Source organism: Bombus vancouverensis, chromosome 2, assembly GCF_051014615.1.
Source record: "Bombus vancouverensis nearcticus chromosome 2, iyBomVanc1_principal, whole genome shotgun sequence".
In the NCBI taxonomy this organism is placed as follows: Eukaryota; Metazoa; Arthropoda; class Insecta; order Hymenoptera; family Apidae; genus Bombus; species Bombus vancouverensis.
Genome location: NC_134912.1, coordinates 3,243,493 through 3,258,499, shown reverse-complemented (window position 1 = coordinate 3,258,499; position 15,007 = coordinate 3,243,493).

Here is a 15,007-nt window from a genome sequence, read left to right as displayed (position 1 = left end):
ACGTTATAACGCATTACGTTATATAGTATAATGTGATAAAGTATTACGATATACGGTATAACGTTATGACGTATTACGTTATATGGTATAACGTTATAACGTATTACGTTATACGGTATGACGTTACAACTTATTACCTTATATGGTATGACGTTATAACGTATTACGTTATATGGTATAACGCTATAACGTATTACGTTATGTGGTATAACGTTATAACGTATTACGTTATATGGTATAACGTTATAACGTATTACCTTATATGGTATAACGTTATAACGTATTACGTTATATTGGCATGTCGATATAACGTATTACGTTGTGTGATATTACGTTATAACGTATTACGTTAAATGGTATAACGTTATAACGTATTACGTCGAATGGCATTACGTTATAACGTATTACCTCATGTGGTATTACGTTATAACGTATTACGTTATATGGTATAACGTTATAACGTATTACGTTATATGGTACAACGTTAGAACGTATTACCTTATATGATATAACGTTATAACGTATTACGTTATATGGCATAACGTTATAACGTATTACGTTAGGTGGTACAACGTTATAACGTATTACGTTATATGGTATAATGTTATAACGTATTACCTTATATGGCATATCGTTATAACGTATTACGTTATATGGTATAACGTTATAACGTATTACGTTATATGGTATAAAGTTATAACGTATTACCTTATATGGTATAACGTTATAACGTATTACGTTATATGGTATAATGTTATAACGTATTACCTTATATGGTAGAACGTTATAACGTATTACGTTATATGGTATAATGTTATAACGTATTACCTTATATGATATAACGTTATAACGTATTACGTTATATGGCATAACGTTATAACGTATTACGTTAGGTGGTACAACGTTATAACGTATTACGTTATATGGTATAATGTTATAACGTATTACCTTATATGGCATATCGTTATAACGTATTACGTTATATGGTATAACGTTATAACGTATTACGTTATATGGTATAAAGTTATAACATATTACCTTATATGGTATAACGTTATAACGTATTACGTTATATGGTATAATGTTATAACGTATTACCTTATATGGTAGAACGTTATAACGTATTACGTTATGTGGTATAATGTTATAACGTATTACCTTATATGGTATAACGTTATAACGTATTACGTTATATATCATATCGTTATAACGTATTACGTTATATGGTATAACGTTGTAACGCATTACGTTATATGGTATAACGTTATAACGTGTTTCGTTATATGGTATAACGTTATAACGTATTACGTTATATGGTATAACGTTATAACGCATTACGTTATATAGTATAACGTGATAAAGTATTACGATATACGGTATAACGTTATGACGTATTACGTTATATGGTATAACGTTATAACGTATTACGTTATACGGTATGACGTTACAACTTATTACCTTATATGGTATAACGTTATAACGTATTACGTTATATGGTATAACGTTGTAACGCATTACGTTATATGGTATAACGTTATAACGTGTTTCGTTATATGGTATAACGTTATAACGTATTACGTTATATGGTATAACGTTATAACGCATTACGTTATATAGTATAACGTGATAAAGTATTACGATATACGGTATAACGTTATGACGTATTACGTTATATGGTATAACGTTATAACGTATTACGTTATACGGTATGACGTTACAACTTATTACCTTATATGGTATAACGTTATAACGTATTACGTTATATGGTATAACGCTATAACGTATTACGTTATGTGGTATAAGGTTATAACGTATTACGTTATATGGTATAACGTTATAACGTATTACGTTAGGTGGTACAACGTTATATCGTATTACGTTATATGGTATAACGTTATAACGTATTACCTTATATGGTATAAGGTTATAACGTATTCCGTTATATGGCATTACGTTATGACGTATTTCCTTATATGGTATAACGTTATAACGTATTACGTTATATGGTATAATGTTATAACGTATTACATTATATGGTATAACGTTATAACGTATTACGTTATATGGTATAACGTTATAACGTATTACCTTATATAGTATATCGTTATAACGTATTACGTTAGGTGCTATAACGTTATAACGTATTACGTTAGGTGGTATACCGATATAACGTATTCCGTTATATGGCATTACGTTATAACGTATTACCTCATGTGGTATTACGTTATGACGTATTACGTTATATGGTATAACGTTATAACGTATTTCGTTATATGGTATAACGTTATAACGTATTTCGTTATATGGTATAACGTTATAACGTATTACGTTATATAGTATAACGTTATACCGCAATACGTTATATAGTATAACGTTATAACGTATTACGTTATATGGTATAATGTTATAACGTATTACCTTATATGGTAGAACGTTATAACGTATTACGTTATATGGTATAATGTTATAACGTATTACCTTATATGGTATAACGTTATAACGTATTACGTTATATATCATATCGTTATAACGTATTACGTTATATGGTATCACGTTAGAACGTATTACCTTATATGGTATAACGTTATAACGTATTACCTTATATGGTATAACGTTATAATGTATTCCGTTATATGGCATTACGTTATGACGTATTACGTTAGGTGGTATAACGTTATAACGTATTACGTTATATGGTATAACGTTATAAAGTATTACCTTATATGGTATATCGTTATAACGTATTTCTTTATATGGTATAACGTTCTAACGTATTACGTTATATGGTATAACGTTATAACGTATTACCTTATATGGTACAACGTTATAACGTATTACGTTATATGGTATAACGTTATAACGTATTACCTTATATGATATAACGTTATAACGTATTACGTTATAACGTATTACGTTAGGTGGTACAACGTTATAACGTATTACGTTATATGGTATAATGTTATAACGTATTACCTTATATGGTATAACGTTATAACGTATTACGTTATATGGTATAACGTTATAACGCATTACGTTATATAGTATAACGTGATAAAGTATTACGATATACGGTATAACGTTATGACGTATTACGTTATATGGTATATCGTTATAACGTATTACGTTATACGGTATGACGTTACAACTTATTACCTTATATGGTATAACATTATAACGTTTTACGTTATATGGTATAACGTTATAACGTATTACGTTATGTGGTATAACGTTATAACGTATTACGTTATATGGTATAACGTTATAACGTATTACCTTATATGGTAAAACGTTATAACGTATTACGTTATATTGGCATGTCGATATAACGTATTACGATGTGTGATATTACGTTATAACGTATTACGTTAAATGGTATAACGTTATAACGTATTACGTTATATGGTATAACGTTATAACGTATTACGTTATGTGGTATAACGTTATAACGTATTACGTTAGGTGGCATTATGTTATAACGTATTACGTTAGGTGGTATACCGATATAACGTATTCCGTTATATGGCATTACGTTATAACGTATTAAGTTATATGGTATAACGTTATAACGTATTACGTTATATGGTACAACGTTATAACGTATTACCTTATATGGTATAACGTTATAACGTATTACGTTATATGGCATATCGATATAACGTATTCCGTTATGTGGTATACCGATATAACGTATTCCGTTACATGGCATTACGTTATAACGTATTACCTCATGTGGCATTACGTTATAACGTATTACGTTATATGGTATAACGTTGTAACGCATTACCTTATATGGTATAACGTTATAACGTATTACCTTATATGGTATAACGTTATAATGTATTCCGTTATATGGCATTACGTTATGACGTATTACGTTAGGTGGTATAACGTTATAACGTATTACGTTATATGGTATAACGTTATAACGTATTACCTTATATGGTATATCGTTATAACGTATTTCTTTATATGGTATAACGTTCTAACGTATTACGTTATATGGTATAACGTTATAACGTATTACCTTATATGGTACAACGTTATAACGTATTACGTTATATGGTATAACGTTATAACGTATTACCTTATATGATATAACGTTATAACGTATTACGTTATAACGTATTACGTTAGGTGGTACAACGTTATAACGTATTACGTTATATGGTATAATGTTATAACGTATTACCTTATATGGCATATCGTTATAACGTATTACGTTATATGGTATAACGTTATAACGTATTGCGTTATATGGTATAAGGTTATACATATATTACCTTATATGGTATAACGTTATAACGTATTACGTTATATGGTATAATGTTATAACGTATTACCTTATATGGTAGAACGTTATAACGTATTACGTTATATGGTATAATGTTATAACGTATTACCTTATATGGTATAACGTTATAACGTATTACGTTATATATCATATCGTTATAACGTATTACGTTATATGGTATAACGTTGTAACGTATTACCTTATATGGTATATCGTTATAACGTATTTCTTTATATGGTATAACGTTCTAACGTATTACGTTATATGGTATAACGTTATAACGTATTACCTTATATGGTACAACGTTATAACGTATTACGTTATATGGTATAACGTTATAACGTATTACCTTATATGATATAACGTTATAACGTATTACGTTATATGGTATAACGTTATAACGTATTACGTTAGGTGGTACAACGTTATAACGTATTACGTTATATGGTATAATGTTATAACGTATTACCTTATAAGGCATATCGTTATAACGTATTACGTTATATGGTATAACGTTATAACGTATTACGTTATATGGTATAACGTTATAACGTATTACGTTATATGGTACAACGTTATAACGTATTACCTTATATGATATAACGTTATAACGTATTACGTTATATGGCATAACGTTATAACGTATTACGTTAGGTGGTACAACGTTATAACGTATTACGTTATATGGTATAATGTTATAACGTATTACCTTATATGGCATATCGTTATAACGTGTTACGTTATATGGTATAACGTTATAACGTATTACGTTATATGGTATAAAGTTATAACGTATTACCTTATATGGTATAACGTTATAACGTATTACGTTATATGGTATAATGTTATAACGTATTACCTTATATGGTAGAACGTTATAACGTATTACGTTATATGGTATACTGTTATAACGTATTACCTTATATGGTATAACGTTATAACGTATTACGTTATATATCATATCGTTATAACGTATTACGTTATATGGTATAACGTTGTAACGCATTACGTTATATGGTATAACGTTATAACGTGTTTCGTTATATGGTATAACGTTATAACGTATTACGTTATATGGTATAACGTTATAACGCATTACGTTATATAGTATAACGTGATAAAGTATTACGATACACGGTATAACGTTATGACGTATTACGTTATATGGTATAACGTTATAACGTATTACGTTATACGGTATGACGTTACAACTTATTACCTTATATGGTATAACGTTATAACGTATTACGTTATATGGTATAACGCTATAACGTATTACGTTATGTGGTATAACGTTATAACGTATTACGTTATATGGTATAACGTTATAACGTATTACCTTATATGGTATAACGTTATAACGTATTACGTTATATTGGCATGTCGATATAACGTATTACGTTGTGTGATATTACGTTATAACGTATTACGTTAAATGGTATAACGTTATAACGTATTACGTTATATGGTATAACGTTATAACGTATTACGTTATGTGGTATAACGTTATAACGTATTACGTTAGGTGGTATTACGTTATAACGTATTACGTTAGGTGGTATACCGATATAACGTATTCCGTTATATGGCATTACGTTATAACGTATTACCTCATGTGGTATTACGTTATAACGTATTACGTTATATGGTACAACGTTATAACGTATTACGTTATATGGTACAACGTTATAACGTATTACCTTATATGGTATAACGTTATAACGTATTACGTTATATGGCATATCGATATAACGTATTACGTTATGTGGTATTACGTTATAACGTATTACGTTATATGGTATAACGTCATAACGTATTACGTTATATGGCATTACGTTATGACGTATTACGTTAGGTGGTATAACGTTATAACGTATTACCTCATGTGGTATTACGTTATAACGTATTACGTTATATGGTATAACGTTATAACGTATTACGTTATGTGGTATAACGTTATAACGTATTACCTTATATGGTATAACGTTATAACGTATTACCTTATATGGTATAACGTTATAACGTATTACCTTATATGGTATAACGTTATAACGTATTCCGTTATATGGCATTACGTTATGACGTATTACGTTAGGTGGTATAACGTTATAACGTATTACGTTATATGGTATAACGTTATAACGTATTACCTTATATGGTATATCGTTATAACGTATTCCGTTATATGGCATTACGTTATGACGTATTACGATATACGGTATAACGTTATAACGTATTACGTTATATGGTATAACGTTATAACGTATTACGTTATATGGTATAACGTTATAACGTATTACCTTATATGGTATAACGTTATAACGTATTCCGTTATATGGCATTACGTTATGACGTATTACGTTAGGTGGTATAACGTTATAACGTATTACGTTATATGGTATAACGTTATAACGTATTACCTTATATGGTATAACGTTATAACGTATTACCTTATATGGTATAACGTTATAACGTATTCCGTTATATGGTATAAAGTTATACCGTATTACCTTATATGGTATAACGTTATAACGTATTACGTTATATGGTATATCGTTATAACGTATTACGTTATATGGTATAACGTTATAACGTATTACGTTATATGGTATAAAGTTATACCGTATTACCTTATATGGTATAACGTTATAACGTATTACGTTATATGGTATAATGTTATAACGTATTACCTTATATGGTAGAACGTTATAACGTATTACGTTATATGGTATAATGTTATAACGTATTACCTTATATGGTATAACGTTATAACGTATTACGTTATATATCATATCGTTATAACGTATTACGTTATATGGTATAACGTTGTAACGCATTACGTTATATGGTATAACGTTATAACGTGTTTCGTTATATGGTATAACGTTATAATGTATTACGTTATATGGTATAACGTTATAACGCATTACGTTATATAGTATAATGTGATAAAGTATTACGATATACGGTATAACGTTATGACGTATTACGTTATATGGTATAACGTTATAACGTATTACGTTATACGGTATGACGTTACAACTTATTACCTTATATGGTATGACGTTATAACGTATTACGTTATATGGTATAACGCTATAACGTATTACGTTATGTGGTATAACGTTATAACGTATTACGTTATATGGTATAACGTTATAACGTATTACCTTATATGGTATAACGTTATAACGTATTACGTTATATTGGCATGTCGATATAACGTATTACGTTGTGTGATATTACGTTATAACGTATTACGTTAAATGGTATAACGTTATAACGTATTACGTCGAATGGCATTACGTTATAACGTATTACCTCATGTGGTATTACGTTATAACGTATTACGTTATATGGTATAACGTTATAACGTATTACGTTATATGGTACAACGTTAGAACGTATTACCTTATATGATATAACGTTATAACGTATTACGTTATATGGCATAACGTTATAACGTATTACGTTAGGTGGTACAACGTTATAACGTATTACGTTATATGGTATAATGTTATAACGTATTACCTTATATGGCATATCGTTATAACGTATTACGTTATATGGTATAACGTTATAACGTATTACGTTATATGGTATAAAGTTATAACGTATTACCTTATATGGTATAACGTTATAACGTATTACGTTATATGGTATAATGTTATAACGTATTACCTTATATGGTAGAACGTTATAACGTATTACGTTATATGGTATAATGTTATAACGTATTACCTTATATGATATAACGTTATAACGTATTACGTTATATGGCATAACGTTATAACGTATTACGTTAGGTGGTACAACGTTATAACGTATTACGTTATATGGTATAATGTTATAACGTATTACCTTATATGGCATATCGTTATAACGTATTACGTTATATGGTATAACGTTATAACGTATTACGTTATATGGTATAAAGTTATAACGTATTACCTTATATGGTATAACGTTATAACGTATTACGTTATATGGTATAATGTTATAACGTATTACCTTATATGGTAGAACGTTATAACGTATTACGTTATGTGGTATAATGTTATAACGTATTACCTTATATGGTATAACGTTATAACGTATTACGTTATATATCATATCGTTATAACGTATTACGTTATATGGTATAACGTTGTAACGCATTACGTTATATGGTATAACGTTATAACGTGTTTCGTTATATGGTATAACGTTATAACGTATTACGTTATATGGTATAACGTTATAACGCATTACGTTATATAGTATAACGTGATAAAGTATTACGATATACGGTATAACGTTATGACGTATTACGTTATATGGTATAACGTTATAACGTATTACGTTATACGGTATGACGTTACAACTTATTACCTTATATGGTATAACGTTATAACGTATTACGTTATATGGTATAACGTTGTAACGCATTACGTTATATGGTATAACGTTATAACGTGTTTCGTTATATGGTATAACGTTATAACGTATTACGTTATATGGTATAACGTTATAACGCATTACGTTATATAGTATAACGTGATAAAGTATTACGATATACGGTATAACGTTATGACGTATTACGTTATATGGTATAACGTTATAACGTATTACGTTATACGGTATGACGTTACAACTTATTACCTTATATGGTATAACGTTATAACGTATTACGTTATATGGTATAACGCTATAACGTATTACGTTATGTGGTATAACGTTATAACGTATTACGTTATATGGTATAACGTTATAACGTATTACGTTATATAGTATATCGTTATAACGTATTACGTTAGGTGCTATAACGTTATAACGTATTACGTTATGTGGTATACCGATATAACGTATTCCGTTATATGGCATTACGTTATAACGTATTACCTCATGTGGTATTACGTTATAACGTATTACCTTATATGATATAACGTTATAACGTATTACGTTATATGGTATAACGTTATAACGTATTACGTTAGGTGGTACAACGTTATAACGTATTACGTTATATGGTATAATGTTATAACGTATTACCTTATATGGCATATCGTTATAACGTATTACGTTATATGGTATAACGTTATATCGTATTACGTTATATGGTATAATGTTATACCGTATTACCTTATATGGTATAACGTTATAACGTATTACGTTATATGGTATAATGTTATAACGTATTACCTTATATGGTATAACGTTATAACGTATTATCTTATATGGTATAACGTTATAACGTATTCCGTTATATGGCATTACGTTATGACGTATTACGTTAGGTGGTATAACGTTATAACGTATTACGTTATATGGTATAACGTTAAAACGTATTACCTTATATGGTATAACGTTATAACGTATTACCTTATATGGTATAACGTTATAACGTATTCCGTTATATGGCATTACGTTATGACGTATTACGTTAGGTGGTATAACGTTATAACGTATTACGTTATATGGTATAACGTTATAACGTATTACCTTATATGGTATATCGTTATAACGTATTCCGTTATATGGCATTACGTTATGACGTATTACGATATACGGTATAACGTTATAACGTATTACGTTATATGGTATAACGTTATAACGTATTACGTTATATGGTATAACGTTATAACGTATTACCTTATATGGTATAACGTTATAACGTATTCCGTTATATGGCATTACGTTATGACGTATTACGTTAGGTGGTATAACGTTAAACGTATTACGTTATATGGTATAACGTTATAACGTATTACCTTATATGGTATAACGTTATAACGTATTACCTTATATGGTATAACGTTATAACGTATTCCGTTATATGGCATTACGTTATGACGTATTACGATATACGGTATAACGTTATAACGTATTACGTTATATGGTATAACGTTATAACGTATTACGTTATATGGTATAACGTTATAACGTATTACCTTATATGGTATAACGTTATAACGTATTCCGTTATATGGCATTACGTTATGACGTATTACGTTAGGTGGTATAACGTTAAACGTATTACGTTATATGGTATAACGTTATAACGTATTACCTTATATGGTATAACGTTATAACGTATTACCTTATATGGTATAACGTTATAACGTATTCCGTTATATGGTATAAAGTTATACCGTATTACCTTATATGGTATAACGTTATAACGTATTACGTTATATGGTATATCGTTATAACGTATTACGTTATATGGTATAACGTTATAACGTATTACGTTATATGGTATAAAGTTATACCGTATTACCTTATATGGTATAACGTTATAACGTATTACGTTATATGGTATAATGTTATAACGTATTACCTTATATGGTAGAACGTTATAACGTATTACGTTATATGGTATAATGTTATAACGTATTACCTTATATGGTATAACGTTATAACGTATTACGTTATATATCATATCGTTATAACGTATTACGTTATATGGTATAACGTTGTAACGCATTACGTTATATGGTATAACGTTATAACGTGTTTCGTTATATGGTATAACGTTATAATGTATTACGTTATATGGTATAACGTTATAACGCATTACGTTATATAGTATAATGTGATAAAGTATTACGATATACGGTATAACGTTATGACGTATTACGTTATATGGTATAACGTTATAACGTATTACGTTATACGGTATGACGTTACAACTTATTACCTTATATGGTATGACGTTATAACGTATTACGTTATATGGTATAACGCTATAACGTATTACGTTATGTGGTATAACGTTATAACGTATTACGTTATATGGTATAACGTTATAACGTATTACCTTATATGGTATAACGTTATAACGTATTACGTTATATTGGCATGTCGATATAACGTATTACGTTGTGTGATATTACGTTATAACGTATTACGTTAAATGGTATAACGTTATAACGTATTACGTCGAATGGTATAACGTTATAACGTATTACGTTATGTGGTATAACGTTATAACGTATTACGTTAGGTGGTATTACGTTATAACGTATTACGTTAGGTGGTATACCGATATAACGTATTCCGTTATATGGCATTACGTTATAACGTATTACCTCATGTGGTATTACGTTATAACGTATTACGTTATATGGTATAACGTTATAACGTATTACGTTATATGGTACAACGTTATAACGTATTACCTTATATGATATAACGTTATAACGTATTACGTTATATGGCATAACGTTATAACGTATTACGTTAGGTGGTACAACGTTATAACGTATTACGTTATATGGTATAATGTTATAACGTATTACCTTATATGGCATATCGTTATAACGTATTACGTTATATGGTATAACGTTATAACGTATTACGTTATATGGTATAAAGTTATAACGTATTACCTTATATGGTATAACGTTATAACGTATTACGTTATATGGTATAATGTTATAACGTATTACCTTATATGGTAGAACGTTATAACGTATTACGTTATATGGTATAATGTTATAACGTATTACCTTATATGGTATAACGTTATAACGTATTACGTTATATATCATATCGTTATAACGTATTACGTTATATGGTATAACGTTGTAACGCATTACGTTATATGGTATAACGTTATAACGTGTTTCGTTATATGGTATAACGTTATAACGTATTACGTTATATGGTATAACGTTATAACGCATTACGTTATATAGTATAACGTGATAAAGTATTACGATATACGGTATAACGTTATGACGTATTACGTTATATGGTATAACGTTATAACGTATTACGTTATACGGTATGACGTTACAACTTATTACCTTATATGGTATAACGTTATAACGTATTACGTTATATGGTATAACGTTGTAACGCATTACGTTATATGGTATAACGTTATAACGTGTTTCGTTATATGGTATAACGTTATAACGTATTACGTTATATGGTATAACGTTATAACGCATTACGTTATATAGTATAACGTGATAAAGTATTACGATATACGGTATAACGTTATGACGTATTACGTTATATGGTATAACGTTATAACGTATTACGTTATACGGTATGACGTTACAACTTATTACCTTATATGGTATAACGTTATAACGTATTACGTTATATGGTATAACGCTATAACGTATTACGTTATATGGTACAACGTTATAACGTATTACCTTATATGGTATAACGTTATAACGTATTACGTTATATGGCATATCGATATAACGTATTACGTTATGTGGTATTACGTTATAACGTATTACGTTATATGGTATAACGTCATAACGTATTACGTTATATGGCATTACGTTATGACGTATTACGTTAGGTGGTATAACGTTATAACGTATTACCTCATGTGGTATTACGTTATAACGTATTACGTTATATGGTATAACGTTATAACGTATTACGTTATGTGGTATAACGTTATAACGTATTACGTTATATGGTATAACGTTATAACGTATTACCTTATATGGTATAACGTTATAACGTATTACGTTATATGGTATAACGTTATAACGTATTACGTTAGGTGGTACAACGTTATATCGTATTACGTTATATGGTATAACGTCATAACGTATTCCATTATATGGCATTACGTTATGACGTATTTCCTTATATGGTATAACGTTATAACGTATTACGTTATATGGTATAATGTTATAACGTATTACATTATATGGTATAACGTTATAACGTATTACGTTATATGGTATAACGTTATAACGTATTACGTTATATAGTATATCGTTATAACGTATTACGTTAGGTGCTATAACGTTATAACGTATTACGTTATGTGGTATACCGATATAACGTATTCCGTTATATGGCATTACGTTATAACGTATTACCTCATGTGGTATTACGTTATAACGTATTACGTTATATGGTATAACGTTATAACGTATTACCTTATATGGTATAACGTTATAACGTATTACGTTATATGGTATAACGTTATAACGTATTACGTTAGGTGGTACAACGTTATATCGTATTACGTTATATGGTATAACGTCATAACGTATTCCATTATATGGCATTACGTTATGACGTATTTCCTTATATGGTATAACGTTATAACGTATTACGTTATATGGTATAATGTTATAACGTATTACATTATATGGTATAACGTTATAACGTATTACGTTATATAGTATATCGTTATAACGTATTACGTTAGGTGCTATAACGTTATAACGTATTACGTTATGTGGTATACCGATATAACGTATTCCGTTATATGGCATTACGTTATAACGTATTACCTCATGTGGTATTACGTTATAACGTATTACGTTATATGGTATAACGTTATAACGTATTTCGTTATATGGTATAACGTTATAACGTATTTCGTTATATGGTATAACGTTATAACGTATTACGTTATATAGTATAACGTTATACCGCAATACGTTATATATTATAACGTTTTAAACTATTACGATATACGGTATAACGTTATAAAGTATTACGTTATATGGTATAACGTTATAACGTATTACCTTATATGGTATATCGTTATAACGTATTTCTTTATATGGTATAACGTTCTAACGTATTACGTTATATGGTATAACGTTATAACGTATTACCTTATATGGTACAACGTTATAACGTATTACGTTATATGGTATAACGTTATAACGTATTACCTTATATGATATAACGTTATAACGTATTACGTTATATGGCATAACGTTATAACGTATTACGTTAGGTGGTACAACGTTATAACGTATTACGTTATATGGTATAATGTTATAACGTATTACCTTATATGGCATATCGTTATAACGTATTACGTTATAGGGTATATTTTTATAACGTATTACGTTAGGTGGTATAACGTTATAACGTATTACGTTATGTGGTATAACGTTTTAAACTATTACGATATACGGTATAACGTTATAAAGTATTACGTTATATGGTATAACGTTATAACGTATTACCTTATATGGTATATCGTTATAACGTATTTCTTTATATGGTATAACGTTCTAACGTATTACGTTATATGGTATAACGTTATAACGTATTACCTTATATGGTACAACGTTATAACGTATTACGTTATATGGTATAACGTTATAACGTATTACCTTATATGATATAACGTTATAACGTATTACCTTATATGGTATATCGTTATAACGTATTTCTTTATATGGTATAACGTTCTAACGTATTACGTTATATGGTATAACGTTATAACGTATTACCTTATATGGTACAACGTTATAACGTATTACGTTATATGGTATAACGTTATAACGTATTACCTTATATGATATAACGTTATAACGTATTACGTTATATGGCATAACGTTATAACGTATTACGTTAGGTGGTACAACGTTATAACGTATTACGTTATATGGTATAATGTTATAACGTATTACCTTATATGGCATATCGTTATAACGTATTACGTTATAGGGTATATTTTTATAACGTATTACGTTAGGTGGTATAACGTTATAACGTATTACGTTATGTGGTATAACGTTTTAAACTATTACGATATACGGTATAACGTTATAAAGTATTACGTTATATGGTATAACGTTATAACGTATTACCTTATATGGTATATCGTTATAACGTATTTCTTTATATGGTATAACGTTCTAACGTATTACGTTATATGGTATAACGTTATAACGTATTACCTTATATTGTACAACGTTATAACGTATTACGTTATATGGTATAACG